Genomic DNA, 26,969 nt, shown 5'->3' with positions numbered 1-26,969 from the left:
TTGTTGATATATGTGCACCTAGGTTGTTATTACTGGTTCCATGACTAGATGCTTGTAACTCTTCAACAGGCTGTTTAAGTCCCTTGAAGGGAGGAATATGAGTCCTGGTTGTGTCTGAAAACCTTCTGTTGACACCTTCATTTAATAAAAAGAGTGCCAATAACAAAAGTTGCCAAATGGATGTCTAAAGCCTAGTAGAAAACCACAGAAACATTGGTAGAGAATTCTTTAAAGAAATATCACATCACCAGCAATCTTGGTGGACTAGTGGATAACAGTTGGCAGAAAGACACAGACATTGTTAACTCTGAGCAAAACAAGTATTTAGGAAGAATTGGACCCCAACTGTGAAGAATCTCAACCAATTGATTTAATTTATATATTCAGTGTTGTATATCCATGGGAGTGATATATGGTAAAATTTCAGGTCTAACTGTAGAAGAGCTCTTTGAGTAACTAAAAATAAAGTTATAAATGGCAAGAAAATGTTGCACGTAGTATAATTCATTATTTTTTTCTTTCTCTTGTTTACTATAAAGGTGACCTTTATAATTAATGGCTTTTTAGATTCCATGAAATATATTAGTACTTACCTTATAGAATTGTTATAAGAATGACTGTAAGTGCTTAGGACAGTATGTAGCATATGATGAGCATTTTATAAATGATAGTTATTAAATATATTTAATAGAAATTATAAATTTTCCTCCAAAAAGAGTCAATCAATTTACAATACCATTTTAACAATTTTATTACAGTAATTTATAACCTAAGGCATAATTTGGTGCAGTTCTTCATCAAAGAAAACAAAAGCTAGTATCTCAAAGATATCATATGTGCCCATGTATCTTCTGTACAGATAAAAGGAATAGTTAAGTTTGCTGAAAGTCTAAACCCACCCCCCAACACCTTCTGCAAAGTAGTCCCATAATCACTTAATTCTACCTATTACTTCCTCAAATAGATGTTGTTGTTGTTTTTTTTTTTTCAAATAGATGTTTAAGATTTCTGGGTTATATATGTGAATAAAGATTGTACTTTCACCAATGATTCTTTGACCGCTAGCTAATAATTATTATTATTCGACAGATAAATTATATTTTAAAAATTAAAAAAAGCCTAAGGAAATTTCTTGGATGCTTGTATTTTTAAAAAAAGCAGTGAGAACATATTGTATAACTAGATTCAGGAATACTTTGATATATATGAAATTCATCAGCTTTTCCATACAATGCAGTTTTTGAGACCTTGGTCCTTTATTGATTCAGTTTCCTGATCAGTGCAAACTTGACATTACACTTTGATTTTAAGACATTGGAATTGTTACTCTTTATTCAACTTCTCATTTCAAATGTAAGAGAGTAAAACTGCTCTACGTAGGAATTAGAGAAAGTTTTCTAAATAGAGATGACAGAAGACTTTCTGGCTATTATCCTCTCATGAGACATCTCTACTTAAGATCACATTCCTCTAACTTTTTAGAACCAGTTCCCCTGCGTCCCTGATTTCCTACCTTTCATATTTGAACCTAGAAGTAATTCTACCATCACCACATGTTGAAAGAAAGATTATGAATCTTCTTAACTTCCTATGGATATTTTTTGGTTTAAGTGATTAATTTAGGATCGAAAATACAGCTGCCATTCTGGTATATAAAATTGATGGGTTTCTCTTTCCCTTCTCCATGGGGGAATATTTGCTAATCTTTTGGAATCACTGGAAGGCTTGGTCTTATTGTCTCTCTTGGCAGATACCTGTGCAGGCCTTGTTGTGGGCCATGCAGCAGGCACTATCAGTAGTCTCCCAGAAGGCCATGACCACTTGCATGGCGGACAAACCTTCACTCCAAGATCCTTAAAAGAATGAATGGAACATTGTTCACCTCCATCTATTTGCCACACTGTCCCTTCAGCTTCCACAAGACTAAAAGAGCAGAGTCTGTAGGCACAGGTGAATTTCTATGGGAGATTCAGAACAAGTCAGAAAGAAATTACCTTTACTTAGGAGAAAGTTTGTTTTCTGGATAATTTGACTTTTTTAAAAATAGATTTTATTTATTTATTTGAGAAAGAGAGAGAGAGCATGCACCAGCAGAGGGGAGGAGCAGAGGGAGAAGAAGAAGCAGACTCCCTGTTGAGTGGGGGTGGGGGTGGGGCTCGATCCTGAGATCATCACCTGAGCTGAAGGCAGATGCTTAACTGACTGAACCACCCAGGCACCCTGTCTTTTTAAAGAAATCTCATAAGAGAAAATACCTAAACATTCATACTTTCAAAACAAATTTTCAAGATTTGTGCATGTTGCCACCTCTAAGAAAATCAGAATTCTGACAGGATGACAAACATAGAAAAATGTATAAAATACACATCTCTGGTTACTCACATCTCTAGATATTCACCACATATTTCAGATATACTCACGAAGGAGAAATTTTATTCCATATTATATGTTCAAGTCATTTGTTGACAGATGTCTTTGCATTCAGTCATCTCTTATACCTCTGCTTTCAGAGCTGTTTATAGATATCCTAAGCCATGACCAAGTTAAAGGCTGAGTTGTTGCAAAATTATTGCAATGAAATTTTTGGTTGTTTCAGGAGGTTGAGGAAGAAGCTTAATTTGTCTTCATGAGGGCGCCCAATAACTGGGTCCTCCTTGGATGCCCACAACAAGTCCAAGAAATTGCTCTATCTATGCAGAGAGCAGCATGGCACTGCTTACCTGAGTAAGGGTGTTGAGGCTGGATAGTTGACACTTAAAATGTAGCAGACCTCATGCCAGCCTATCTAGTATAGCAGTTGTTAAGATAGGCAAGGAAACAATTCTCACTGAAAGTGAAGTCAAGCATTTAGAGGCAGAAACACTAATTAGAACTAATTGACAAGTGTTGTAGCACTCACCAGAGTAGCTTTTTACATAGGAAAATGATAGTTATGTAAATACTGTGATTAATTGTATTCGCTTAGCCATTACTTTTCTTTTTGGCATCAAGCGTGACCAGAACTTGGCCATTGATTACAACTTCAAGTTTATGGTAGATTTCTTAATGAACATTTCTGTTTCTCAAGCCAGTTTTGCTTTTGTCATTTATATACGTGTGTGTTTCTGTGTGTGTGGGGTGTGTGTGTATGTGTGTGTGTTTATCACATTTCTATGTGTGTGTGTTTCATTACAACATCTCTGTTGGATATAGATATAATTTGTAACCATCTTCAATCTCTGTTGTGGAACTTACTCTCAATCCATTGACATATTGAAAAATCATTCCAGGCTGGTAAACATAAATACAGTTATTTGCTCTACTTTTTTTTTTATGATTTAAATATTCCGGTAATAATTTGAAAACAAGTCTTCAAGTCTGTCAATCTAGCATCTGCCACAAACACTAATTCTCATATGAAAAAAAAGGAGTTGTGCTCAGTGCATTATTTAGCTGTAAGTACATTTTGCCATATTAAAAATATTGTGTGAAGACTCTAAATATAGCAGTTTCACAAAAGCAAAACTAAAGAAAGTGCATTTGACTACTTCTTGTAATGTGAGAAATGGTGAGGGAGAGTGTGTGAGCATCTGATTAAAGCCAGATACTAGGTGGGAGCTGAGTGGAAGGCCAATGGGGGTGAGAAAAGTTTGGAAGTATGGGTTCAAGCTATGGTTCTGTGTAATTATCTGTGTAACCAGGGAAGCCACTTGAGCTCTTTTGATCTTAGTTTTCTTGTCTTTAAAATGAGAAGAATGAAACAGATGTTTTCCAAGGTCCCTTCTTCCTTTGAAAAATTAGTCCATTTTAAGTTATTTATTTTGAAATATTTCCAGTGTAGTTCACTAGAGTGAAGTTTAGCCCATTTTCACAGACAACAGTAAAGAGCCTCTGGTGATGTTACTGGTGGCTCAGACCTGGGATTGAGTCCTGTCTGGTTCATGACCCTTGTGGACTTTACCCACTTCCTTGGGGTGGGGGGTGGGAATTGGAGAGAGGTAAAGGGATAGGATATCCTTGGATTGAGTACTCTACCCAGTTATCCTGTTTCAATTATATAGGTATTAGAAGCCGTCTTCTGATTAAAAAACTTTTTTTTTTTTTTTTTTTTTACAGTTTTAGGGCAAGGGAAAGGATAAAGTTGAGGGAGTTGATGATCCACTTCTATATAAAATCATACTTTTAAATAGATATGTTTTAAAAATGTGTTTGATTTTTGCAAGCAGAGTCATCACAACCTCTTCTACAACTCTATCTCAGAGTAATTTAATTGTATCAGTTTCCTAGCTCTGCCATAATGAATTGTCACAAGCTGGGTAGCTTGAAAAGCAGAAATTTATTCTCTCACAGTTTTTCGGGCTAGAAGTCTGAAATCAAATGATCGACAGGGGCCCTGTTCCCTCGGAAGCCTCTAGGAAAGAATCTGGTTCATGTTTCTTCTGGCCTATGGTGGTAGCTGACAATCCTTGGTGTTTCCTGGAAGCAGCTCTCCCATCTCTGTCTCTGTTGTCACTTTGAGTTATCCCTGTATGTCTGTGTCTCTGTCCAAATCTCTTCTTATAAGTACACTGGTCATTGGGTTTAGGGGCCAACTTACTATAGTGTGACTTTATTGTAACTAATTACATCTGCAAACACTCTATTTCCAAATAAGGTCACATTCTGAGTTTTTAGGTAGATATGATTTTTGGGGAGACACTATTCAACTCAGTAAAATTGTCATCTAGAGGAAAATGACAACCCAGGAAGTATCTAATGACAAGTAAAAATATATTTTTTAAAGATTTATTTATTTATTTTAGAGAGAGAGAGAGCACAAGCAGCCAGAAGGGCAGAGAGAGGAGAGAGAGAGAGAGAAGCAGACTCTCCGCTGAGCACAGAGCCTGATGTGAGGCTCGATCTCACAACCCTGAGATCATGACCTGAGCCAAAATCAAGAGTCCAATGCTTAACTTAAGCCACCTAGGCACCCCACAAATAAAAATCAAAAGTACACAAAAATCTGTCACTCTCAACAATTGTTAGATGTAGGTATTATATTTAAAATATTTGATTCTCAAATATGGCTTAAGTGTGAAAATTACATTAAGTAATAACTTCATAATTTTAAATATATGAAATTTGTGAGATGAATCACAAAATTGAGTGCATGCCAACTATATTCAGTTAAACAACTTTGAGGTGTCAAAACTATGGTTGAATGTGTAAAAGAACAAAAAAGAATGTAAGATAATGTCTATTTCTTTAATCCTGAATTGCTTCCTTTATGGCTTTTTCCTCTTCTTTTAAAAGTATTTCTTCTCAGTTACTCCATCGGACATAATCTATTATTCTGTTTTCTTGATTTTTATCTTTTTTTCCTAACATATTGATTTTTATAATTCTATTTTTAGCTTTTATATGAAAGTAAAAACTGATTTAAAGGTGATTTATTACACTTGACTATCACCAGTGGAACTTGATCTAATTTAGCTACAATAATTTTTTTTAAAGGAAGGTACCATGATTCATGTATTGATAAGTTAAAAAAAAATCTTCTATTACCACCTTTTCTCTGAATCCCTCACTTCTCTAATGAATTTATAGTGAGATTTTAATTAAAATGTTGGTAATAAAAGTTTAAACATGTTTAAATTTGCACCTGTAAATAATGCATCAAGCTTAAAACATTTACATATAACTTCACTGGAGAGAAAGATGAGGTCTTATGGTAGAGGGGCAGGATATGTTCAATGAAATAATGAGCTGTAAAATGACTTGATGAAATTTGTAAATATATTTTAAAGGACTTATATTTTTAAAGAATGAAAAGAAGGAGCACCTGGGTGGCTCAGTTGGTTAAGTGTTTGCCTTCGGCTGAGGTCATGATCCCAGGGTAGGATCGAGCCCCACATCGGGCTCCCTGCTCAGCAGTGTGTCTGTTTCTCCCTCTGCCTCTCACCCTGCTCATGCTTGTGCTCACTCAGTCTCTCTCTTTCTTCCTCTGTCTGAAATAAATAAATAAAATCTTTAGAAAAATATAAAGTATGAAAAGAAGTGAACAGCATAATGTAGGAATCTATATAACCAGGATTGAGAGTCTTTAAAAAAGATAGTGCCAGTAATAACTAAATAAAAAAGGATAGATTTAAAAGAAATATCAAGTGTAGAACTCATAGTATAGGTCGGACAAAGAAAAGGAAGAATTTGAGGGTGATATATAGGTTTCTGTATTGGTCAGTTTGGTAGAGGTTGGTGGCTTTAACATAACAGGGAATATAAGGATTTTGGAAAAGGATGGTTGATGTTGTGTTTGTAACTTCACATGCTTATGGAGCACCAAAGAGTAGACATCCAAACTGCAGATTTGAAGCGCATGAAAAATGCCTTAGGAAAGAGAATTTTAAATTTGATTTGCCTCTCATTTTTTTTCCCAAGAGAGAATTTTCAATGGTTTATGAATAACAAAATAAATTGTGAATAAGTAATAAAAATGTAACAAAAAAGAAAATAAAGTTGGGAAAACCAGAGGAAGCCACAAGTGAGATTAGTTAAGAAACTATCTTATACAGTTGCTTGAAGTGGAGTAGAAATATTTCTGTAAGCCTTCTAGCAGCAATCATGAAGGAACACCATCAATGTTAACAGGGCATGGAGTTTTATGTTTTGTTAATTGTTGAATCCTTCAAACGTAGAGGAATGTCTGACACATAGTAGTTGCTCAATAAGTGTTTGATGAATAAATGCAAAAAGTGATTTTAGATTTTAAATGATTTTTAATGATAATAATTATTTGCCCTAGGAAAAATTACCCAAATGTTTGAGATATATTATATGCATTTTTCCAAGGACATTGATATTTGGCTAATTCAATTATCAAATGTATTACTAATATCATTTTCACTTTGGAGAGGGGAGGAGAATCTAGGTTTCTTTGAAATAGTTCTATACACTTAATATTGTCCAGTTCCTAGATGCTCCAGAACAGGTTTGTTCATGAAGCTCTACTTTATGAATGACTGTGTTCATAACTGTCAAAGAAGGGTTCTTATTCTTAGGTTCACAATGAATGGAAACAAGGGGGAGGATAACTGGACTTTTGTTTCCTCTAGTTTTGAAGATATGCAGTTTAATTCTCCTCATCCAGGCAAAGACTGTTTCCATTGCATCATTTTCCTATTTCCTGTGAGCATACAGCCAACCAGGGGCTCTGAGAAGTACAGGGGAAGCCAAATTCAGCCAATATTGACTATGAACTAGTGAGACTCAGAGCCCACTTAGACCAATGAAATAAATTATGACCATATATGTAACTTCGTAGTATCTTGATTTGTTTGAGAAGAGAGAAAAGATATTCATGTAATTGTATTAAATGCCAAACAACTTTCTAGAAAAATGAGTAAAAGGCAAGTAGGGTTTCTCCTATCAGAAACACAAGAGATCTTCATCAGATCTTCTGAATGCCTATGAATCCTAGGACATTACTTTGGTATCTCTTTTTATACCCTACCCCCAGCCCCCTGCTAATACAGAGACAGTACCTCTCTGCAATATCAAATTTTTGTAAATTGATTTCCTCAGGAAGCAGGTAGCTACACTCCAATGGTCTAGAGGCTTTAGCAACATCACTGAAAAGAGTTTCCTCTTCGCTCTACCCAAGTTTTGTATCTATAGGTCCTGAATATCTGCTACAATTCCTTCTTTCTACCTGCCACTGTTCAACTTCATGACTTACCCTCTTGTTGGGCATTTGGAAGAACAGGGTAATGGAGAGAAGCCAACACTGACTACCAAGTGCTTTCTAAGAACTCTTGCTGCAACTTGCCCATGGTCCCTTTCATGTGACCATCTCATGTAATCATTTATTTGAAAGTGCAGATAACCATGCTTCATTCTTTTGAGCAGTCCAGTTGTTTTCCTGAGCTTTAAATAAGTCTCTCTCAATCATTAGGGTTTCACTGTCTCTTTCTGGGAGGCACAGCGCAGCTTTACAAAAGAATTTCCAGATGTCTACTGTCCATTACAGGGTGATTGATCATGTGTTTCACAACTGTCTTCAACCTAGAAGGTGTTGTGAAGAAGATAAAGTCATTATATCAAACCTTACAACACTTTTTTTTTTAAGATTTTATTTATTTATTTGAGACAGAGAGAATGCGAAAGAGAGAGCACATGAGAGGGGGGAGGGTCAGAGGCAGAAGCAGGCTCCCTGCCGAGCAGGGAGCCCGATGTGGGACTCGATCCAGGGACTCCAGGATCATGACCTGAGCCGAAGGCAGTCACTTAATCAACTGAGCCACCCAGGCGCCCAAACCTTAGAACACTTTTATGTATCTAAAAATCTTGGTCCAAAGTATAATGTGGATAATCTTCAAAAAGTATTTTCAGATGTATTGCTGTATCTTATCACTTACTTTCTCTGAGTCTTCCAACCCAATGGTGGTTTGAGTTTTTGTATTGCAGGGGAATAGTACATAATCTCCAGAACAAGAAGGTCTTTGTTAAGAATTTACTGTCCACTTAGATTTTCATTTGAGAACACATCAAGAAAACGAGTCTTTTGAGGCGAGATGTAATTTTGTAAATTTCTTTAGTAAATCAAATCAAGCCTTCAGAATCCAGACCATAAAGTATTTTCTGTAGTATAGAAATTATGTTCTTTCTGGCTAGGACTCCTCACCATGAGGCTGATAACTATGGAGTAAAAAGAATATATGCTAGAACTAAAACCTGCCCCTTATGGTCTCCAGAGATTATGGGCAAGAGAAAGTGAAGACACAGAGAGAAAAAAAAGTGGCAATAAATCGGTGTTCTCATTCATAAGTACTGTCTATCTATACCACAATCACTGGTGGGTTCCACAGGAAGGATGAGTTTTCACGGGGAGCCTTAGGACACAGGAACTAGTGGTGTACTTTTACTGGCATACTAGGGGTGTGCTTTTACAAACATGCTGCTACCTTTCAGGAGAATCCTCAAACCTGGAAACTTCCAATATGGCACTGAAGGGGAAGGAAAGGGAAAGATTTGTTAGCTTGGGACAGTGTTGCTCCTTCCATGTGGCATGAACACAGTGCTCAGTGACCCATATTTGCCCCAGTGAGGGGAAATGGATGCCAATATGACTGTGGGCCATCAGATCTTGGTTAAGAGTAAAGAGGTCATCTTGTATGGATAATTTTGGTACTACAGTACCAGCGCATCACAATGAGAGAGTCTGATGGCTGTGGTAGCTTCTCAGGTGTCACCAGTCCAGGGAGCAGCTGGTTCAGCCACTCTGCAGCCTGGGACTTGGAAAAATCCTGAGGGAACCATGCACATTGAGAAACTCTTTTCATTCCCTACCTGACACAAGGCTACATGCCAACATTGCCCTATACACCAAGATGCCTTCGCAGATAGGAGCAAGGGTAGGGAGTAGGACTTCATAAGACTGACCATTTTCTTGGGTTGCCCAGTCAGAAACATAGTTATCTATAAAGGTTGTTATAATTACTAGGTTGAATTAAGCTTACCCAATTGGACTAAATTATAGTCACTTCTAACTCTATCTTCATTACCAGGAAGGATGAAGAAGTTTTAAAGGATTGGGTCAGTTATAGAAAAATAAAGACATTTTCTTTCCACATAGGGATGCAATTATATTTGAGACCCTTTTTAAATTATATTTTATCTTTGTTCAGATAATTAGGAAATGGGACAAATCCAGGAGACTTTTTATCAATATTACACATGACCAGTGTTGCCTACTACAGAAAGGCCTTAGGATCATGGAGCAATTAGTGTGGTTGATAATATTCAAACATTCTAACCCATTCATCGTTTCAGAAGGTCTACAGTGAGCGTGGATGTGACTTCTTTCAAAATAATTCCTTGAGAGGGAAGCAAGAAAGGCCTGGTTTGACTGTGAGTATAAATAAGTTTAAAAAATTACAGTTCTCTCACTTTAGAAAAGTGCTCAGGCTCAGGGTGCCCAGCTTTTGTCAGGGACACAGAAAGCTCCATCTTTATTTTGATGGACGAAATGAGAGATTAGTTTGAACAGCTGATTTTTATTCCAGTCATTCCACAAACTGTCAGGGTTTGTTTGGGATTTCTTCCTAGTAGGCTGTTTATCACTCTGACTTTCTTTGTTCTTCCTGGCTTTGATCTCGGTGGACCAGATTTTTGTCCTAAGTAACTCTAGGGGAATTCCAGGACAAGAGCAACATTCTGATTTGATGTTTGGAAGCATTGGTTTTGCTTTCTCCATCATTTGTCTTTGCTACTCTGTGTGCCTCTTTCATTTTCTTCTTTTACTTTAGTTCATTTTAAGAGTGCAACATATCAGAGAAACACGAAGAAGATGGGTCTTCTACAGAGTTTCTCTTTCAGATTGATTTTTCAAAGAGCTGCAGAATAGCAGTAAATGCCTTGCTCTGGTTCTGCCACATGGGAGTCAGTCCAAAGACAAGTGTTTATTTTCTTGGTGAAAAATAATATCCAAACCTCTTTGTGTGGAGTGGTCACAAGCATTGAATTTCATTAGCTGATCATTGTGAGTCCTAACCCTTTCTAGACATTTTTTGTTTGATTGTTGTAAAATGTTTTAAAATCATAGCCAATTTTTGGTGTCCTGATACTGTTTTTAGATTACTCATAGATTTTTGTTGTTTTTGACATGTATATATGTATGGTTTCAGCACATATATATAAATTTTTCCCTAAGTATTATTCCCTTTTGCAGATTCTTTTCCCTGGAGAAAAGTGTCCTTTATACACAACTGCTAAGGGACCCTGTGAATCTGAATTAGATCTAAAGTAACTTGGAATCAGTATTGCTTAGAGGGTCTACAAAAATGGTTTGTAAGACTATATTTAACACACAGTGCATATATATTTAAGGTCAAATAAAAATTGGATATATATAAAATTTAAGATGGTTTAAGAGGGCTAAATTGACACTTTGGCTGGAATTGCAATAGTCCAGTGCAGTGCAATGATCAGAATCACAGAAGATGTCTCTCTCTATATGATTATTAATGAAGATACCATGAAATCATAAACTGATTTTTACTTACTGAATACAATATACTTAGCATTCAAAAAAATATTTGAAATATGGGGAAAAATAGAAAAAAACAAAAAATGAAAAAGGGGTGGGGGAGACCTTGTAATTGAACAGGTGGAAAAACTTAGATGAGGTGACAGGTGCCATCTGCTCTGGGAAGCCTTTCTAGGCTGCACTGTGCATTCTTTTGTTGAAGGCAATGACACTACTTTAATAATATCATTCCTTGGCTACAGTAGGGTTAAACATTTTTTAAAAAATCTGGCCTTAAAATGGCCCATAACTAGTCTTAAAGCTGCAGAACAAATCCATGCTGATAAAGAGCCTGAAGAAGATGACGATGTATCTCTATGAGTATGGCAAATAATAAAACCACGATAAACTATGTCTGTTACCTGCTACACTCTATAAAAATATTTATATAGAGAATTAGTTACCTCTTGTATAAATCTCTAAAACATGAGAATCTGCTTGTCATTGTATGCGTAAACCTTCATTCTTTATGTGTTACCAGCTCTTTGCATCATTTCCTCCTCTTATAGCCCACTTTAAAGTAAAGATATTGGAAACCCTTCGACTAGCTCAAATACTTAGAGAATCATCAGTTGGAGGCATTTTCCATAGAGAGTAGAATGAAAGGCAATGATGGGACTAAGTCTCTGGAAGTTGGACTTCTTATACCATGAGTATACTCACTTCTTGCTTATGACACAGACATCCATCATTTAGGTCTTTGTCCTTTAAGAAATTACCAGTTCTTGCCTTGTAGGAGTTTGTCCTCAGAAAATACTTTTAATGCAATCTATTAAATCTATTACATCCTTGCTGAGTTTTCAAATTAGATTTTAGTAGTCAGTCAACTAAATGTCAGTGAAAATGTGTAATTTATTATCTTTGTCTCAGCTTACAAGTTAACACAACACAACATAACATATTGATGGCAAAATGTAAAGCTTCACATAAACAAAAACAAAAGGCAAACAGATGGAAGCTCAACACATAGGAGAATAGCTATGGGGTGGAGAAAATGTATTTATTTCTTATTTTCATTTAGCCGTCTACATTATGAAATTGTTGGCAATTACATATATTTTGGGCCAAAGTTTTGAATGAGAAATGAAACTATTCAAACTAATTTTAATAAATTAAGAAAATTATATAGACCTTTCACAAAGTAAAATTTATTAATTTAGTTTCTTGCTACTAGAGAAGGCATGCTGATAGTGCCCAAATTCCTCTCAGGGTATTCAGCAAAGCCACACGCCAAGAGAATCTAGGAGAGTGGCCTAGTTCTGAGAAGACTAGACCATCTGGGGAGAGCCCTGGCTCATCTCAGGGTTCTCATTTTTAAATTTACCCAAATACATACCTAAACATGTGAAGAAATGGTAGAACTTGACATTGAACTTCAAAATTTTACTGAATCCAGAACTAAACCTAAAATGTGCTTCTTTTACTCTAACACAAATGAACAGCAATTCAAAATAGAGCCAAACTAAGAAAATAAATGAGCCTCCAAATATTCCTGAATTCCAAGCCTAGAACAGGTTTAGAACCATGACCTTTAGCCATGAAGTTAAGATAGGATTTAAAAGACTCCCCTAACAGCAGCTTATTCCTCAGCCTTGAGATTTAGTTAGTGTATGTTTCCAACAACCATGCACATGGAGGAGGACTTAAAAGGGCACTTTTCAGAAAACCAGTGCATTATTTGGAGACTTTGAGGTGTTTATCTATGATTTGTGCCTTAACCAACCCTCTTCTTCTCCCTAAACATACTTTTCTTTTTTTTCCCTTTGTATTATATGTGTACTATTTTCTCTTTCACCAAACCATGAGCCCCTTTGAACCAGGGAAATGGTCTACAATGTCAATTTTGTTTCTCTCTCTGTCCTCTCTTTTGAGAATCTAGATCCTGGAATCTTTGTACACGTAAACTACTTCATACATACTTGTAATTAAAGGATACTAGTAAATAAAACTACTGAGATCTAAATACTTTCTGCAATGTATAATTTTGTCTAACTATTTTTCAGTGACTAGCTTAGCAAGTTTAGTGAACTGATTCATAGCTACTCATGTTTTACAATAATTTCATAAACCCTATGAAAATTATCAGCTAACTCTATAGTACTATATATTAAATACATGTGGAATGCAATCAATTTTGTAAACTAAAACTTATTCAACTAACAGTAATCATTCATTCACCTAACAGTTTTTGAATTATTAGTAGGTTCCACTAATAAATACTACTAATAAGTACCACTCTGGATTGGATACTGGGGATTACAGTTTAATATCCACAATCCTCAAGAACTTTATTCAGCTCTTGAACTTTATTAAATGACTACTACTATGTATTAAGTACTGTTTAAGATGCATTACCATCTTTTCCTCATTTAATTATCATAACAGTTCATGGTCTCCATTTTACAGATATGGAAACTAATGCTTAGACAAGTTAAGTAAATTGTTTTCCAAAAGCTAAAATCTCAATCAAGATGTCTGATCCCCAAATCGTTGCTTGAAATTTGGCCAAAAGACATGTTTTATGGTCACCAGAAACATTCTAAAAATGAATTCGTTTCATGCTGAGATTTGGAGAGAGTTCATAGCAAAAAAACAAGATATTTGAATTCTCTTGAAAAAGAAAATCTGGCAACTGTAGGTTTACATGCCACATGGCAAAAATTGGCTGCAGCTGAGTAGCAGCTATTTGCTTTATACTGGCCATTTTCTCCCCAATCTGATGTAGTTTCCAATGGTTAGCTCCACTTCCTTATGCTATTTGCATTGTTTCCTGAAGACATTTGTGTTTAAGACTCCTATATTCTTCCATGCTTTCTAGATGTAATTCATTTTATTAAAAAATATACTGGGACCTAATTAAGGAGTGAAATAGGAGATTAAAACTATGACCTTATTAATGATATTAATTGGAGGAAAAAGTTTAAGTGTAGGACAACAATAATCCCTTTATTCCAGAACTCCAGTATTAGACAGCCTTTCCCAGGCTGAATAAAAAAAGACAGGTACATTTAAAAAACACAAAAACAAACAATTTCTATAAATTAACAACATAGTTGATTAAAAAATCAAAACTATATGGATAGGTCTAGACAGAGCTGAAGAGAAGCTTAGTGATGTAGAAGGTTCATTTGTGGAAAAACCCAAAATGGGGAATAGAGAAATGAATGGATAAAAAAACGAGAGATCATTAAAGAAATATGGAGGGTGAATTGAAAAAGTTCACTATACACAGTGGAGTTTCATACAGAGAAAAAAATGGAGAGGGGAAGTATTCAAAATAATAAGGTCTGAACACTCAAATCCAAAATTTGTGAAGGCATAGTGATGAATTCAGGTATCATAAACACACAAGTCCCCATGAAGACACATAGTACTGAAGCTGCATAACATCAATGATAAAGATAAAATCTTAAATGCAAACAGAAAAAACAGATTACTTACAAATGGGTGACACTTATTCTCAAAAGGTAGTAGATTAATGTCTTTAAAAGGTTTAGGGAAAATGATTTTTTGCATGGATTTCTATGCCCAGCCAAATTACCATGTAAGGATGATGGCAACATGAAGATTTTTTTCAGACACGAAAGATAAGGCATTTATACTACAGACACACTGAGAGAACTTTAAAAGAATACATTTTAGTAAGAAGAAAATCAACCACAGAGGAGGGAATGAAAATAATAAAAGCATCAATGACCAATTAATTTAAAAATATATATTAGCAATCTTGTCAGAAGATAAATCCATTTTTGGAAGGTGGGAGGTTAAAATAGATGAGGGGCTTAACTGTTAAATAATAATGTGGAAGCTAGAAAGAGAAGATTGAATTAAATTTTTCCATGTTCTTGATAATGTTTGAAAAATAGTTCAGATACATTGTTAAAGATGGATTTGGGGTAAAAAAAACGCATGCTAAATATTTGAGGCAGTAATTCAAAACACTGGACAATGAAAATGGTCTGGCCAACAGCTAATCATGAAGGGACACTGACCAATGAGAAAGGATAACGTCTGCAAGCCACCACTGTATTCTGATGTCTTCTGGCTAAATATCAGTTGATATTTTATCTTCAAAATATCTTTGAAGATAGCCATTAAAATAATGGAAATGAGTGCATAATTTCCCAAAATGTAGATGGAAAAAAGGGAATACAGAAATTTTTATCAATTCTGCAAGATTAAGAAACTGACGTCTAGAGAAATCATGTGACTTGCTCAGATCACATAGTAAACCAGATGGGGTTAGGAGTAAACTTGGATTTTTAACTAAGTCTGGTGTTGCTCTATTGTGGTATTTGGCCCTACAAATTCAATTTTCAAATCGATACTTTGTAAACATTTAGTACATTTATTTTCTTATTTCAGGCATATGTATGCTATCATCATTACTCCTGATTCATATTTTAGTAGTTTTTAAACATCTCCATTTATGCTTTATAGAGGATTAACATGTGCAGCTCTAAATGTTAATGTCCCTTTAAAAATATTACCTGTAATTTAAATTTTTAAAAATGTGTATATATTTTGTTAAATTTTATTAAATAGAAAAGTATTGCTGCCTCTATTAAAATCATAAGAAAATGCCATTATTCAAAAAAGTAAGAATTTGTTCTGTGTATTTATAAAAGGGCTTTATTTCTTTCACTTCAATTTTCCTGAGGGAAAGATATTTTGTCAAATTATCTCTCTCTCTCTCTTTTTTTTTAAAGATTTTATTTATTTATTTGAGAGAGAGAATGAGATAGAGAGAGCATGAGAGGGGGGAGGGTCAGAGGCAGGGAGCCTGCTGCGGAACTCGATCCCGGGACTCCAGGATCATGACCTGAGCCGAAGGCAGTCACTTAACCAACTGAGCCACCCAGGCACCCAAATTATCTCTCTCTTTACAACATGATTTCAATGGGTAAAACATGATTTTCTTGATTAAATGATTTATAGTTTCCAAAGCAACAAGTTTGAAAGTAAAAAAAAAATTCAATCTAGAAATAGTTCTTTTTATTATTTTTTTCTTATCTTACATTTATCCTTTGACCCCACATACTCCAGAAGTTAGCCTCCTTTTTCAATAGAAAAAGAAATAGGAAAAAGGTATGTTTAAGATTCCATTAAAATTGTGTGGTATCCCTGGGAAATTGCTATTAAAGTTCTATAATGATATAACTCTGCTTCAGAAGTTAACTGAGGAGATTTTAGCTAGTGTAGTTTTTAAAAGTCCAGAAAGTCACATCAAACCATTACAAAATGGATACCTGTTATGTCAAGGAACAACCATTTTTGAGCACCTACTGGAAGCTAATTACTCTTTTATGACAGGTAATTGATATAATACCTAGTAGTATTTTCCTTGAACACTGTACTGAGGAACTTACATGGAAGGGAAAACAAAAGAGAGAAGGAATGGAGTTATCTCAGGAAAGAAAAAAAAAAAAGAAAAGTCTGAGTCAGAAACAGAGTTACCACATTGGACCAAAGTTGGCCATTACCTACAGAGGGACCTGATGGAAAATTGTTTTTTTCTCATGAGTCAGCCTAGGTTTAGAGAAAAGGAATGTTGTTATTGGATGAATATATACAATGAGGAGTCAGAGAGAGAAGCTGCTGAGTATCTTTTGGCATGAAAATAAAGGATTAGCTTGGGCAGGCACAAGGGATTGAACCTAAAGCTACGAAAATTATACTTACTAAATTCCTGAAACCCTTCAGGTCACTTTATTTAAGTGCCTTCTTTCTCAGTTTCACACTCTACTTTCCTTAGGTGTGTGCAATGAGACATGAGTTTCTTTTGGGAAAATAAAGAACAGTCTGATCTACTTGAAATGACTTCTAAGGCTGATTGGCCCCTTCTTCCCACATCAAGCATGCCTTCTCTCCATTACCCCGCACATGTCGGATAGGACGATAGGAACCGCTGCGACAGTGGACGATAATGTGCCCCAGGGATACAAGCTCTGGTCTGCCTCTGCCTCTTGGGTCACCTCTGAGGATGATGGCATGTCGTCATGCTCCATCATTTTTACTTATTCATTTTTCTCTTTAGACCTGTCAAACAGAGAGGCTGCAGAGCTTCTGTAAGGCAGAGCCCGTGTCTTTGGAAGACTGTTGTGTTAACCACGCAGATGACATTGCGACTATGATATAAAGATTACAATGAAAATTGCTCTTTGTCAAGAGTCTGGGTCAAATAGAGGATGGTTCATCTGCACACAGACCACCCTTGACCATAATGTAAAATAGATTGCTTCCTTGGCGCTAAGAAAAGTTGCATCTCCAGGATGTTATTTTTGGATCTGGTCAGAATCCTATTGAATTTGAATTTTAGGATATCTTTCTGTTCTACTTGATTTCCTCAATTATACAGCTTTACCTCTGGTATCAACTGTTCTCCATTACATTTTCACACTGTAGGTTTACCAGAGAAACTCATGCCAGTTATTATTATTTTTATGAGTTTATACACTCAAATACGAAACACACAAAATAGGCTAGAATTTATTAACATGAAATATTTAATACAGAAAGAGATAGGGCATTATAATGTTATATGTCATGAGCATATTGAATGTGCCCAATTGCTTTTAAATGTCTAAAGTATAACATTATGTGCTGTTATAGGGATTATAAACTATATTGAAGTAATACATTCAAGCATCCAAAAAATCAAAGTAAATAAAAATAATTCTGCTCATTGGCTCACAGTTAGGAAGGAATGAGAGTCATAACAATAAAATAATAATGTGCAGGCAAAGACAAATACATCGTGCAGCAGCCTGAGCTGCAGCAGGCCCTGATTCAAGGGAGGGAGCCGGAGGCTTCCAATGCATAAAAATGAATATTTGTCTGCCAGGGGAAGACTGCACACATCTCTTTCCCACTCTTACCCTCCAGGGGCCTCTTCTGACCTCCCTTTGTCCCCGGTGAGGGGGAGAACAGAGGGTCTGGATATGGCTAGGAACATTTCATTCTGGGAGCATGTGACTTCCGGAGTAGTTCAGCACCTGCATCTCTGGGGAGTAATTTAGTACCTGCATCACCCTGACCTTGCATAGTGGAGTCTGTGATGAACATCTGACTTAGGATTTTCCTTAGGGTTTGTTCTCATTAGGAGATGAAGTGAGGGACATTTTCAAGTCTGATCATTTAGCAAATAGGAGACCTTAGTTCCTAAGTGATGCCTTACTCCACTTCATTTTTTTCTAGAGTTCCCTTGCTGAAACCCAATGTCAGTATTAGTGTCCATGGTGGCTACTGTAGACTTGTTTTCTCCGGAGTGCAGAATAGATGCAGGGGTTGTAGGACAATGCCTGTTTGCTGTCTTATCCCGGGCTGCCTCAACCATGCTCACCGGGAGGGATTCCATGTACTATCTCACAGTGGAGCCTCATGGGGGGGCGGTGAGCAGTGGGGGAGAGGCGGACCTTGGGACGGCAGGCTGGTGCTGGGGAGGGAGGCAGGGCAGAGAACACTTTCTTGTCAGCCCTTGTTAGTCACAGTCATAGGCAGTACAGCAGACGATCAAGCTCATTACAAGGAAACATTTTTTCTTATGGCAAAATATATGGAATTCTTAAAGGTCAAGCTGTATGCTAGGAATTGTTGAAGAGCCTTTGAAGCATTTGCTAACTGAATCATGAATTATAGTGTATGTTAAAAAGGACTATGTGTAAAAATAAGGCACATACAGGGTTGAAAGTGACTTTGAAGTTCCCCTTATCCATGTACACATGTGAACTTGAAGGATGTGTATCGAGTTTTATAGCAATTTTTAATAAAATTTTTATTTTAGAATAGTTTCAGATTTGTGGAATGATTGCAAAGCTAGTACAGAGAGTTTTTTCTGCATACCTCAGACCCAATTTCCCCTATTATGAACATCTTGCATTAGTATGGTGTATTTGTCACAAGTAATGAACCAATATTGGTATTATTAACTAAAGGACATACTTTATTCAGATTCTCTTGGTTTTTACCTATCGTTCTTTTTTCTATTCTAAGAACTCATCCAGGAATGTAGTTTGCATTCTCCTCGTGACCAATTATGTGGATTATCCTTTCATATCCTTATCTGCCATCTATATGTTCTCTCCAGTGAGGTGTCTTAGATCTCATGCCCATTTTTCCATTCAACTTTTCTTTCATTCTTGTGTTCTATTCTGGTACAATCAGATTTGTTTTGTAAATATTTCTCCAAGATATGGCCCGCTCCCTCATACTCTCAATACTATCTTTCAAAAGGAAGTTTTCAATTTTGAAAAAATATAACCGATTGATATTTCCTTTCATGAATTGTACTTTTTGGTGCTGCATCCAAAAACTCATCACCAAATCCAAGGTCACCTAGATTTTCTCCTGTGTTTTCTTCCAGAAGTTTCACAACCTTAGCATTTACATTTAAGTTTATGATCCAACATGAGGCAATTTTTGAGAAAGGCATGAGGTCTTTATCTAGGTTCAATTGTATGTATGACTGTCCTATGTTCCAGCATCATTTGTTGAAAAGACTCTCTTTTCTCCATTAAGTTGTACCCTTGTCCAAGATCAGTTGACCATATTTGTGTAAGTCTATTTCTGGACTCTCTGTTCTATTCCACTGATCTTTAAATATTTCAGGTCATAGTCTTCTTTCCATGAATTCTGGTGGAAAGTCTACTATAATTCTTCTTGTTATTTCTCTCTAGATAAGGTGTCTTTTCCTCCGGTGTCTTTCAGGATTTTTTTTTTTTTTTGTCTTCCATTTATTGCAGTTTGACTACAATATGCCTAGGTAGGTTTTTTGTTTTGTTTTAATCTGTGTTTTAAGTTCTATCATAAATCTTGACAATTTTACTTTAAATATTTCTCTTGCTTTGTTTTGTCTTTCTTCTCCATCAGAGATACTCCAGTTAGGTATTTGGTATACCTTTTGAAACTATCCCACAGTTCTTGGATGTTTCATTTGTTCATTTTCATTCACGGTTTTCTTTGCATTTTGGTTTCTATTGAGCTATCCTCAAGTTCACTGATTCTGTACTTGGCATGGTGGTCTCCTAATGAGTCCATTGAAGGCATGTTTCATTTTTTGCTATGTTTTTAATTCTAGCATTTCTTTTAAATTCTTCCTTAGAGTTTCCATCTTTCTACTTACATAAACCACCTGTTCTTGAATGCTGTTTTTTTTCCATTAAAGTTCTCAACATATTAATCATAATTATTTTAAAATTCTGATAATCCCAACATCTGTGTCATTTCTAAGTCTCATTCTGATGATTGCTTTCTCTCTTCACACTGTGTTTTCTTCTTTATTTTTGTCATATCTTGTAATTTTTTTTTAAGCCAAGCATATTGCATTGGATAATAGCAACTGAGGTAAATAGGCTTTCATTGTAAGGATTTATGGACATCTGGCTAGGAATTTGACTGTGTTTAATGATTGTTGTAGTTATAGGTAACAGAGGTTTTAAATCTCTCTCTTGCCTTTATTTTTTCTTCCTTCTAGACTTTGAGCTTCGCTAATACTTCTCCACAGAGGAAACCAGTGCCTTGCATCTCTTTCAGCTATAATCCACTATTATACTGGAGCCCTGTTGGTATGGTGGGAGGATATGGGGGAAGGAAAACATTCTGTTGTCTTCCAATTAAATATCCATGTTCCGATGGGCCTTTGTCTTGCGGCTATGACCATCAAACGTGTGTCTCGAGTTGTCTCACCCCGCCCTACCCCCCATCTCCTTTCTGACTGCAGACTTCCCACTCTTTTCCTTGTATCCCTGACTCCTACTGAATATGGTTTTTTCTCCTTAGTAAAGCAGAAAAGCTATAGGGAATGAGAGTAGAATGATTGCTTGGCCCTAACTGGGACAAGGTTCTGGCAAAGTCTTTCTCCCTCTAACCTATGTATGTCTTTGTTATGGAGAAAGCTTTGGGAAATTTCACAATGATCCCCCTTCCCCTCCTTCTTCCAGAGCCATGAGCCTGTCTGTCATAGATCTTTACTATGAGAACCTGGTAGGGTTCTTGGAAGTAAAGTCCATGAAAGTATGAAGGCTTCCCTGAGATTGTAGTCCCTAACAGTTTCTTATTCTCATACAATCCAAATTCAGTTTGTAAAAATTAATCTTTAAGTGTTCTTACCAGGTTATAGTTCAAAATAAACACATCTTGGTTGCAGAATCTCAAGATGCTCCTGTTCTCTTGATTTTAGGGTGACATTTTGCCCTGCAACGTCAGTGCTCTGCAAAATCCAAGAAAAACCACTGATTTTCAGATTGGCCAGCTTTTTTTTTTTTTTTTTTTTTTTTTTTTTTTTTTTGCATGAATGGGGTATGGGGGTTGTCTCGGAGCTGAAGCCGCAAGTCTGTATCTGCTAATTTTAATTTTCTTCTGAATGTAATGCGTAGCCTCAGCGATACATGCTAGATGTACATCATCATTATTTCGACTCTTGTAATTTTTTCTTATATTTTCTTATATTTTCCCTTGTTTTTATTGGAAACAAAATATTCAATCATCAGAAACTTCGTACGGCTCCGTTCTTCTGTTTTGGAAATCTCTTCATTTGCTGGATAGTAATCAAAAGCTAAATGAATTCTAGGCAACTGAAAGAAACAAAGTGGAATAAATTTGCTGTATTGGAAGAGTTCAAGGTCTAGTGGTATAAACAGACAAGAACTAGGACAAATAAATGGGCAGAGTGCTAATAGCACAGAAAGGCAGATAAAGCAGACACCAGGTCGAGGAATGTTCTGGGACAAGTTGATGGAATCAAGAATAGTGCTGAAGTAGATGAAGTGGTGATTGAGGAGGAGGGAGAGAAGAATGCTGCAGCCATAGGGACACCCTGTGAAAGCATGAAGGATCCATGAGGCAGTGTGTGAATCTGCTGTGGAGAGGTGGGCTCTGCTAATGCATTTGATTTTATCCTGAAATCTATGTGAGAGTTATTGAAGGCTACTAAACTGCCATATGTTTGGATTTGCATCTTATATTGAAGACTCCCACTGTAGAGGGGAGGTTGAGTGGAATGTCCGAGACAGCAGAGAAGCTGGGCAAGGGGCTAAGACATTTGTAGAGGTGAGAATTAGGAGGGTCTGGATTAAGGCAGTGACAAAGGGGTGAACTAAGGGACAAATACGTACGCTACCAAGGTGCACATATTGTGTATATATATAGTATATGTGAGAGCATATAGGAATTAATAAATATCCAAATGAGTTCCAGGTTTCTGTGATTTTGATAACAAGGGAGAGGATAGTGCCAACCACTGAAATGGGGACCGAGAGGGCAGGAAGAACAGGTTATGTTTGGAGAGAGAGGGGGAAAGACAATAATGATTTTTACCCTGTATATTTCAAAAAAAAAATCAAGAAGTATTTCTTTTTTTAAGTATTCTAAAACCTACTATATGGAGAAAGAAAGGTATAAAAAGAAGTTGCTGCAATAAATCAAATTATATAATTTTCTACTCTTGAATAAAAATTGGAAACCATGATCATAGCTAAGTTTCAAAATCAAATGCAGTCTCTTGTTTCAGACCATGAGCCTTCATAAAGATGTCATGTTCTACTCTGCTATGGTGACTCCAGAAAGAACTTCTGTTTTTGGATCTCCTATACAGCTAATTATTGAGTAAGAAGACCTGGTTAAAAGGGTAAGAAAATAGGTGATGGAAACATAGCTATAGGTTAAACACTTCCTTTCTTCACTTCCTGACTGATAAAAGAGGGACCATCTTTTCAAAATTAGGTAAGGAAATTTGTGACTTCTGCAAGAATTACATTACACTTGGAACCACACAAGTAGTTGTTCAGAATCATGGAAAATGCAACTAAAATTTTAGAGGGGCATCTAACCTAAGGCCAGAATATTATTTCTTTAGGCTAACAAGCAGAATTTAGTAGGTACTGTATAGTCAATGATAGGTATGTTTCCTCTCCACCAACTTCTCTGATAATCATCATGGTAAGTAATTTCCTATAACATTGTCCATAAATCATTTGAGCTTTCCTCTTTGTTTTATCATTATTTTGCATACTGTTTCTGTTTTTGCTTTTATTTTTAGACTGTGAGCTTCCCAGGAGCAGAAATGAGTAACATATAATAGTTGCTCAGTTAAAAATAGTCTTTTGACATTTACTGAGTGTTTAGGAAATACAATATTATTACTGCCTTTAAGGAAATGGTGTGTTAGGGAGGAGATAAATTTAGACTGTGACTTCTCTGAATAATTATGGCCATCTTTTGAAATAGATCATATTAAGTAAAGAATTAAACCAGATCCTCCTTCTTTGAAATTAAGAGAGAAAATTATTTTATTATGATCCATCAGAAAAAGCAGGCATTTTTGTTTTAAAAATAAAGACATACTTTGTTGACAGAACTCAAATGGAAGCATATAATAAGTCACTAAAAATAATAGAACAAACTTTTAAAAAACTTGAGTGTATTAATATTGGAGCATAAAAAATCTAGTCAAAAGAGATGTCCAGGAAATCTTCAGAATCGTATAACACATACACATTTTCAGTTAGGGATATGTGTTCTAGTTCCTTGTACCGTAATGAGGACTTATATGTCTAATTATTACTTAATATTAGTCAAAGATAATGAACTCTCTTTCACATTAAGCTATGCTCCTCTTTAAATATTGGATCTGTGAGGTTTTACTGATATTCATTTTCCGTTGTGCATTGGCAGGTTCACCTCTGCTCTCTTCAATTCACGGAATGAATGGAAACCATAAACTGAGTATATACTGTACCAGTTAAAGGTTTACCAAATGAGTTCCCATGGTTTTCCTTTCTCACTAAATGCATTCCCTCATGTTGGAAAAGTTCTCTGAAGGGGAATGCATCCTGGTCTTTAGGCCTGAGGGTACATTATTTCAAGCATATCAGGCTGCCTGGTCTAGTGCCTTTTGCATGGGAAACATCTAAAGACCCTGTTCCCTCACAAAGGTTTCAATCAAAATCCAAATGGAAATTGATTCCTCCTTTGGCTTTGTTTTGACTTTGGAGATAGAAGCTCTGACATATTTATTCTCTTACATTGTTTTAGCTCCCCCAGCTAAACACAAGGAAGCAGACACCACAAATAGTTTGTTTACATAAATTGACACTGTCTTTTAAAAATCATGTGCCAGGTTTCCTTTTTATTAAAAAAATGTTATTGTAAATCCATTAGTAGGTACTATTTAAGATCTATTAATTACTAAAATTCATATAATATAAAAATAATACTCTCTTGCAAATATTTAAACTGGCCTAAGTTCACAGGGCTAACTTAAATGAGTCTAAAGGCAGTGCTCCATTAATCAGATAAATGCCATAAGCCAACTTCTAATGAATATTTTTTAAAATCCCACATTTTCTTGATTTTCTCCCCTTAATTTGTAAATAAAGTTACATATCATACCTTAAACTTCAAAGGTAGATTTGTTGGTTTATTAATTCAAGTGGGATATCAGATCATAGAGGTGATTTGCCTCATTTGGGAATGTCATTTGGTGATTTTCTAATTAATGCACTACCATGAGCAAAGGCGACAGATTAACTATAGCATGAACAGGAACATGCTAGTTCTTCACTGAAACTCTCAACAGTTGAGTCACATGCAGTTCCAATTATTTTGCATGTTTGGCAATCTTTCTTCCTCAGTGGAACAATAAACATTAACTCATTACTGTGAAAGAAGCTTATGAAAACATGGTTGACATAAATTACTCTCTATTAAAATTTTTTTTATTATAATGCTAGTTTTCCCTTTTGCAACGTGTTAGAGTTGTATTTTATTTTTAAAAGAACATGATCAAACATCCCCACAAATATTCCAAATTTGTCATGGGCCACTAAAATGTCAGATCTCTGATCGTTTTGTTAATTCATTCTTTTTCAAAATGATATATGAAACATAGTGGGGAGCGGGATATATTATAATCTGAAATTTAGTACTTAAAGAGAGACTTCTTAATGGTACTAAGGTGACTTTAAAAAATAACAATGCCTTTGTGTTCCAGATTTGTGGAACATTCCTAGAAATACGTAATGTCCTTGTGTTTACAACTCTGATAGTTTTAACATGGGTAGTTCATGCCACATTTTCCCTTTTTTGGTTTTACTGAAAACACAGATAAGATCACTGGACACTCTCTGCAGCCTTTTTAGAGGCAAAGCTGACGTCCGGGAAGGCTTTGGTGGGCGGCCTCCGCTGTCCAGGCCCCCTTGTGAAGGAACCTTCTGTCCTGCAGTGGGATTGCAGCTTCTTGGAAAGGGGAGCCATTTATCACAGTCCTAAATGAAAGCATTCTTTGAACACAAATGTCTTTTTCTCCCTTTGTCTAATTACTGAGAGGAAAAGTGAGAAGGAAATGTCAAAACAGAGAAACAGTGGTGTATAGAGAGAGCAGCCACTCTGGAGCTCAACCGGCTTTTGTGAGGGTCTGGGCGATTTGTCAAATGGTTGTGGCATAAGTCAAGCTCTGAGGTTGAAAGGTCTTGACCTAAGGAGTCCTGGAATCAGACAGTGTAAGCAAGGGGTCCGCTAGAATTTTCAGCTGTAGTGGAGATGAACAATAATGGGAGCTGGACATAACAAAACCTCATTTGCATAATTCAGGTAAGTAATTTTATTGAAACTGACAAGGATGTGACAGGCTAAGAAAGAGACAAGAACACACTCTTGCTGGGAACCACTAAAGCTCCTCAGTTAGGTATGTGAAAGTAAATGACAGCTAATCTCTTCACTAAAAAAATCTGTAAACAATGCTATTTTACCCAGGACTCACCCATGACCTTTTGTAGAGCTGGCTATAGATTCTTTAGTTTAGTCTTCCAGAATATAGCAAATAGAATGGACTAAATTCAAATTATGTTTTAGACTTCACCTGATAATAATTACTTCCCTGAATAGGAGATCCTTCCAAGGCAGGTCTACAGGAAGAGAGAGTAGAAACTTTTGTAAGTGGATGGTTACCAAAGATTTGAGATCGATGCTATAAAAAACCTTATTTTTACTTAAGAATAGGTTTTTTGGGGGAGAAGTCTTAACTCGGGTAGCTTGTACTATGAATCTAAAAAAGTGAAATGCCTTTAGCACTTGAGCTTGCTGATATATGTTCAAGAGATTATATTAATCTTTACCAGCTGATCTTTTCAACTGTTTTTGTCTTTCTGTTTCAAAAGGTGTGGATTTAAAGATGTGAATTTACTATTGATGCATATATTTTAAACACTGGAATATTTAATGCCTAACTAATAAGTACTGTTTTTGAATCTTGATAAAAATCTTATGACATCAGCAAAATCTACAAATTAGATTTTATGTGGCCTGGATATACCCATCCATAAAAAAAAGCAACAAAAATGATAAGGTTATCAGTAAAAGGATTTCCTTATTTTAGATAAGAGAAACGAAATTCTTAAAAGCACTCTCTCTGTCCTATATTTGGCTTTGCTTTTATATGTGGATCACCAGGAGATAGCTACATATCTTTTGTAAATCCAGGCTGCTCACCAGTCATTGGTGACTTTTATAGGCAAGGGCAGTAATGGATGGAAATAGTAATCAGGGTAGAGAAGAATGCTACTCAAACCTAGTTTGCCAGAGGAGAACCATGTCTGCTATGCCCTTCAAACATGAAAAAAATAGGAAACCTACTTAGTCAGACACGAGTAGCAAAATCACTAAGACACAAATACTCTTTCTGCAGTATATGGAACACACGTATAGTTTGACCAAAATGTGGATCATTCCATCGAATGGGAAGCAGTTGAGAGTTCTGGCTAGATCAAATGTGGATCTCAGTATTATAAGCAGTCTAATGCATAATTCATGAGGCTTAATGAATATTCCAATTCATGACAGCCAACTGGCTCCATAGGTCACACCTCCTAGTCTCATATAAATAAAGAATGAGATACTGGAAAGCATACCAGCTGAACCAAACTGAGTGCCAAAA

General features: G+C 35.9%; 1 long non-coding RNA gene across 1 annotated transcript in view; it reads left to right on the top strand.

Annotated features, from left to right (window-relative positions):
- LOC118016502 overlaps window positions 1-22,565 on the top strand; it is a 34,620-nt gene extending 12,055 nt beyond the window's left edge. Inside the window, exons 2-3 of the long non-coding RNA XR_004680845.1 lie at window positions 9,787-9,864; window positions 22,548-22,565. This is a non-coding gene — a long non-coding RNA (uncharacterized LOC118016502). The remainder of the gene's footprint in view (window positions 1-9,786; window positions 9,865-22,547) is intronic.
- Window positions 22,566-26,969: the final 4,404 nt, after the last annotated feature.

The sequence above is a fragment of the Mirounga leonina genome, unplaced genomic scaffold (genome assembly GCF_011800145.1).
Source record: "Mirounga leonina isolate KUSES-001 unplaced genomic scaffold, KU_Mleo_1.0 Mir_168, whole genome shotgun sequence".
NCBI classification, from domain to species: Eukaryota; Metazoa; Chordata; class Mammalia; order Carnivora; family Phocidae; genus Mirounga; species Mirounga leonina.
The sequence above is the reverse complement of the archived record's forward strand: the minus strand, read 5'-3'. Positions and strand labels throughout refer to the sequence as shown.